The sequence below is a fragment of the Salvelinus sp. IW2-2015 genome, linkage group LG7 (assembly GCF_002910315.2).
Source record: "Salvelinus sp. IW2-2015 linkage group LG7, ASM291031v2, whole genome shotgun sequence".
In the NCBI taxonomy this organism is placed as follows: domain Eukaryota; kingdom Metazoa; phylum Chordata; class Actinopteri; order Salmoniformes; family Salmonidae; genus Salvelinus; species Salvelinus sp. IW2-2015.
Genome location: NC_036847.1, coordinates 31,714,982 through 31,721,763, shown reverse-complemented (window position 1 = coordinate 31,721,763; position 6,782 = coordinate 31,714,982). Strand labels below are relative to the sequence as shown.

At 46.8% G+C, this 6,782-nt stretch overlaps 1 pseudogene; it reads left to right on the top strand.

The window, feature by feature from the left end:
- Positions 1 to 6,782, top strand: part of LOC111966139 (rho-related GTP-binding protein Rho6-like) — a 36,817-nt pseudogene that overhangs the window by 9,319 nt on the left and 20,716 nt on the right.

Below are 6,782 nucleotides of genomic sequence, written 5' to 3'. Positions count from 1 at the left end.
GGCTGCGACAGAGCCTGGGCGCGAACCCAGAGTCTCTGGTGGCGCAGCTAACGCTGCGATGCAGTGCCCTAGACCACTGCGCCACCCGGGAGGCCGGAAGTCCTTTTTAATCAGAGTTATCCATCTAAGCCTCTCATTTCTAATTAGATGAAGAGATAAGAATCACCTTCCGCTGATGCCAAATATAACAAATATAATCAATAAACAAGAGCGAGAGACTCAAGTAACCAAGACGTGTTTGTTTGTGTGTGTGGCTGTGTGACTGTGTGCGTGCCGCTGTGTGAGTGCATGTGTGACTGTGTGTACCTGCATACGTGATAGCATGCGTTTCCATGCATGTGTGTGTGCCCCAACATTGTTTTAACAGAGAATTGTGTAGAGCGATAGCTGGGCAGGTGGGTGGACAGCAGTGTGTAAGATGATTGGCAGTTGCGGCCAGCCTTTAAGGAGGGGTGGGAGGAACGCCTGATGCAGATGGAGGATTCCAAGGCTGTTGCTGTGGTAACGGCAGAGGGACTGGAGGTATTACGCTGTGCTGAGTGGAGGGAAGACTAGGGGGTGTGTAGAGGGGGAGAGAGAGAGGGRGGTAGTTGCTTAAGGATTCCGAGTGCATGAGTGGGAGCGTCTGCCTGCTCTGCTGCTCCCAGCCAGCCTCACTGTTCTGTTCCACTTGTTTAATCCAGTGATAAAAATATCAATGTGGATTTAGTGTCTTGATTGTCATCTTTTCCCACTGAAACACCACAGAGAGGAGAGAAAGGATAAGAAGAGTAGAGAGATGAGTAGAGGTAGTGATGAGAGATAGATGAGTAGAGGGGGCGGGTGCGAGCGTGGTAAGGTGAGGAGAGGAAGAGATGGAGGAGAAGGATAAAGGAGAGAGAGGAATGAGAGGGAATGGGATGATGAGAAGTAATGCGGAGAGAGGCGGGTGGATAAAGAAGGGAGAGGAGATGAGTAAGAGATAAGGAGGAGAGAGATGAGAGGAATGGATGAAGAGAAGATGGAGAGACAGAGGGTGGAAAGGGTAGGAATTATATATAGATATAGAGATGGGATTGGAGAGAGATGGGAAGAGGTCGAGGTGATAAGGAAAGAGGAGAGGAGATGGAGACGAAGGAGAATAAGGGAGGAAGGAGAGTGAGACGATAGGAGGCATAGGGAGGAGATGAGGAGGATAGGGAGAGAGGAGGAGGATGGAGAGAGGATAGGGGGAGAGGAGGGATAGGAAGGAGAGATTGGATAGAGAGAGATAGAGATGAGTGATGGAGATAGAGGAGGATGAGGAAGGAGAGAGGAGGATAGGAATATGAGGAGATAGAAGAAGAGACATAGGGAGGAGATATAGGAGGGAAGAGAGAGGAGATGAGGAGGATAGGAGAGGAGAGAAAAAAGAGAGGGGAAAGGGACAGCAAAGTACAGCTCAGCATGAGAAGTGATACCCCTCAGAGATTACCCCTGGTCTCTGTCCTCTTTTTCTGTCTCTCCCTATATGTCTCCTTGTCTCTGTCTCTCTCTATCTCACTCAATTCAACTCAAGGGGCTTTATAGGCATGGGAAACATATATTAACATTGCCAAAGCAAGTGAGGTAGATAATATACAAAAGTGAAATAAACAATAAAAATGAACAGTAAACATTACACTCACAGAAGTTCCAAAAGAATAAAGACATTACATATTATGTATATATACAGTGTTGTAACAATGTGCAAATGGTTAAAGTACAAAAGGGAAAATAAATACACATAAATATGGGTTGTATTTACAATGGTGTTTGTTCTTCACTGGTTGCCCTTTTCTTGTGGCAACAGGTCACACATCTTGCTGCTGTGATGCACACTGTGGTATTTCACCCAGTAGATATGGGAGTTGATCAAAATCTGGTTTGTTTTCAAATTCTTTGTGGATCTGTTTAATCATTGGGAAATATGTGTCTCTAATATGGTCATACATTTGTCAGGAGGGGTCACGACTTCCGCCGAAGTCGGCTCCTCTCCTTGTTCGTTCGGCGGTCGACGTCACCGGCCTTCTAGCCATCGCCGCTCCACTTTTCATTGTTCCATGTGTTTTGTCTCGTTTCCCCGCACACCTGGTTTACATTCCCTAATCACACTACATATATATTCCCTCTGTTCCCCCCATGTCTTTGTGTGGAATTGTTTTTGTTACGTGTTTTGTGTGACGCGCCAGGCTGGTTTTTCTCCGGGTACCATGTTCAACCCGTAGTATGTTTATTGTTAAACATTTTGCATCGTTGTGACTTTGTTGCGCTTTTCACTTTTGCCTTTGGCTGGAGGTTTGTTTGACGCGGTTACGTCCGTCTGTTGTTTGCTTCTGCCAAATAAAGTGTGGGCCTGATCACAACTCTCTGCTCTCCTGCACCTGACTTCTACATCAGTAGCACACAACCTGACAGGAGGTTTGGAAGTGCAGCTCAGTTTCCACCTCATTTTGTGGGCAGTGTGCACATAGCCTGTCTTCTCTTGAGAGCCAGGTTTGCCTACGGCGGCCTCTCTCAATAGCAAGGCTATGCTCACTGAGTCTGTACATAGTCAAAGCTTTCCTTAAGTTTGGGTCAGTCACAGTGGTCAGGTATTCTACCACTGTGTACTCTCTGTTTAGAGCCAAATAGCATTCTAGTTTCATCAGTTTTTTTGTTAATTCTTTCAAATGTGTCAAGTAATTATCTTTTTGTTTTCTCGTGATTTGGTTGTGTCTAATTGTGTTGCTGTCCTGGGGCTCTGTGGGGTGTGTTTGTGTTTGTGAACAGAGCCCYAGGAYCAGCTTGCTTAGGGGACTCTTCTCCRGGTTCATCTCTCTGTAGGTGATGGCTTTGTTATGGAAGGTTTGGGAATCGCTTCCTTTTAGGTGGTTGTAGAATTTAATGGCTCTTTTCTGGATTTTGATAATTAGCGAGTATCGGCCTAATTCTGCTCTGCATCCATTATTTGGTGTTTTACGTTGTACACGGAGGATATTTTTCAGAATTCTGCATGCAGAGTCTCAATTTGGTGTTTGTCCCATTTTGTGAATTATTGGTTGGTGAGCGGACCCCAGACCTCACAACCATAAAGGGCAATGGGTTCTATAAGTGATTCAAGTATTTTTAGCCAGATCCTAATTGGTATGTTGAATTTTTATGTTCCTCTCTCTCTCTGTCTCTCTCTGTCTCTCTCTCTGTCTCTCTGTCTCTCTGTCTCTCTGTCTCTCTCTCTGTCTCTACTGCGCTCAACTAAATGTTGTTTCTTCTTGGATATGTCTCCTTTCTGCATTATATAGTTAAAAGAAAACAGTCTACTATCATTTACCTTGGACAGTATTTGGTGAGGGTGTTAGACCAAACTATTTCTGTTTTCCTGTATGTTCTTCCCTTTACTGCATCTGAATGTTGTTGTGGGCGTCTCTGTCCTCTCCTCTAGGTTCTCCCTACTATGACAACGTGAGGCCTCTCTGTTACAGTGACTCTGACGCGGTGCTCCTCTGTTTTGACATCAGCCGCCCAGACACCTTCGACTGTGGGCTCAAGAAGGTAATGGCTTCCATCTCTCACTTTATCTTTCTGTCGCTCTCTTTTCTCTCTCTTTTCTCTCTCTAAACACTATTCCTAACTGTCTGCAAGTCCTCAGCGATTATTTCAATCCAGCTACCTGGCTCAAATCATCTGGTTTTTATTGGGCTTTTCAAAACGTGCTATTCAAAACAGAGACTAGGCAACGTATTGTTGCTTTCTAGTTTATAGCTATGTGATTCACCAGGTCCGTAAGACTATTTATCTTGGTAATCATGAGGGAAATTACATTTGTAATTTGGTTAACTACCCCAAATCATGACTTKTTCATTATCATGTGGGTAAATATCTGCTCTGTTGTCTCTCCAGTGGAAGACAGAGATCTTAGATTTCTGCCCCAGCACACGCATCCTTCTCATTGGCTGTAAGACCGACCTGCGCACAGACGTCTGCACCCTGATGGAGCTGTCCAATCAGAAACAGGTCCCCATCACCCATGAGCAGGTGAGACTGAGAGGACACACATAGGCCAGGGTTTTCGTTAGCCGGTAATAGTCGGCTTTTGTTCACTTTTTTTTTTTTTAAGCAGATAAAAATTGCTGCCGGCGAATTGTACGGGAGAAGAAGAAAAAAAAACATTGCCAAATAATGCTTTTTAGCCTCTTCATTGATGGAAATACCAGTCGATGGAAATACATTTGACTGGTCATGCTTATCGGTCTATAGGTTGATGTGCATAATTTTGTGGAATTAAATTGGCGCGTGTGTACAGTAGCCTATATTCGTTATGTAGGCTGTCTTATTTATCACACATGTACAGCATGCAGATACAGAGCCTTTGAGTGGAAAATCTGTCAGACAGCGCGAGAGCTGCTGCTGCTGAATCTTGTGGTGCTTTCAAGACAACTGGGAACTCTGAAAAATATGAGGTCAAATCATGGCGTCAGTGATCTTCAGGTCGGAAAGTCCAGAGTTTTAATTCCGAGTTGGATTTTTCCCAGTCAGACCTCGTTATTTTCCCAGTTGTMTTGAACGCACTGAAGACAGAAATCKTATATTTCTAAGTTCCCAGTTGTTTTGAATGCGGCATCAAACAGCAACAGAAGGCAGGTTTCATTAGTGCATCACACACCACTTTGTAATATTGCTTGAGGGAGTATGCATTTTGAAAACATATACTGAATSTTTTAATAGATATGTAGAGGCACAACGGTGTTTTCCTGCTAATTGTATTATGGAACGCACATTTGAGCGTAGCCTACTGCTTTATAATGTGAATAAATAATCGTTTWTCAACATTTTAAGCTAAACCTTCTAATCTGTTGCATCAGACTTTTTTTTTTGTATGTAGCCTGGTTGTATAAATTTGGGATCTATCGTCCCACAACTATCCCAGAGTCTGTTTGGAATAGGTAGCCTAAACTTTTGTACTATAGTAGATTGACAGGCTAGTGATTTAGCTGTTCGTTATGTGTCTTGTTGTCTGAGGAAAACTAAACGTGGACAGCTATTCTAACATCTTCAAAGCACACATTAGAATTTGTTAGAATGAATTACACATGATCTAAATGTGATGTCTGTCATTCTGAGCGCCGTGGGTGGACGCCCTAATCAGGTTAATCATTCTGAGCGCCGTGGGTGGACGCCCTAATCAGGTTAATCATTCTGAGCACCGTGGGTGGACGCCCTAATCAGGTTAATCATTCTGAGCACCGTGGGTGGACTGGACGCTATGATCAGGTTAATCATTCTGATCCGTGGAGCGGCGTGGTGACGCCCTATAGTCAGTTAATTCATTCTGAGCGCCGTGGTGTGACGCCTAATCAGGTTTAATCATTATCCTTGGGACTCCTCAGTATCAGCTGCGGCGTGCGTGCGCCTATGTCAGGTTCATCATTCTTGAGCACCGTGGGGTGGACGGCGCCTATCAGGTTTAATCATTCGTGAGCAGCCGGTGGGTGGACGCCCTAATCAGGTTAATGCATTTCTGAGCACGTGGGTGGACGCCCTAATCAGGTTAATCTTTCCTGAGCACCGTGGGTGGACGCCCTAATCAGTTAATCATTCTGAGCACCGTGGTGGACGCCCTAATCAGGTTAATCATTCTGAGCACCGTGGGTGGACGCCCTAATCAGGTTACGCACCAATGCAATGGTCCGGTCATTTCTCAAATGTCTGGTAATTATAAAGTGTTGCCGGTCAAATGTCCGAGTGCCACGGAAACCTTTGAACGCAGCGCAATCGCCGCACGCACACGCACGCACGCACGCAGCGACACAGCCGCAGTCCAGCACGCACGCACCAACGACACACACGAACACACACACATGCATCACTACACATCACAACACACACACACAACCACAACATTCACCGCACTACACACACACACACACACAATGGTCACACAGTGCACCTGTTACATAGAGATGGTATGGTGAATATCTATGTGTGGGACAGAATATCTCTCAGCCGCGATCTCTCTCTTTCTCCCAGGGTCTCATGGCCAAGCAGCTTGGTACTGAGGCCTATCCTGAGTGTCAGCGTTCACTGCTCAGAGAAGAGTATCCCACAGTGTGTCTTCCGTACGAGCCTCGTTGGCTTGCATCAACAAGCTCCAGCCCTCCAAAGCCAGGCCACTCACGCCTTATCAAGAGGCTCCTCCTCTCCTCAGCCGCTCCTTCAGAGAGAAGACCAAGGGCTTGCTCGTCATGTTGGTAGATACCGGGCGGGGGGCGTTCTCCTTCCAACAGCTGCTCGTTTCGTATTGAGTGGAGACCCGGGCGGGTGGGTGGTGGCGTTCGCTCTTCCACACGCGCTTCTGTCATGTGAGTGGAGACCCGGGGCGGGGGGGCTTTCGCTCCCTTCCACCACGCTGCTCCGTCATGTGGTGGAGACCGGGCAGGGGGGGCGTCTGCGCTCCTTCCACACGCTGCTCCGGTCATGTGAGTGGAGACCCGGGCGGGTTGCGCTCTCCATCCCTTCCAACACGCTGCCTCCGTCAGTGAGTGAGACGGGCGGGGGCTTCGCGTCCCTTCCAACACGCCTAGCTCCGTCATGTGAGTGGGAAGCCGGCGGGTTGCTCTCCTCCCTTCCCAACACGCTGCTTCCGTCCATGTTGAGTGGAGACCGGGCGGTTGGCTCTCCCTCCCTTCCAACACGCTGCTCGATTCCCAGAAACCCTTGCTGTTGTGTTTCAGGGGAAGGTGGGGTTTGGTTTCATCACAATATCTTCATTCATGAGAAGGTCTCTTCTTCATTGTTCCTTCTCAGAA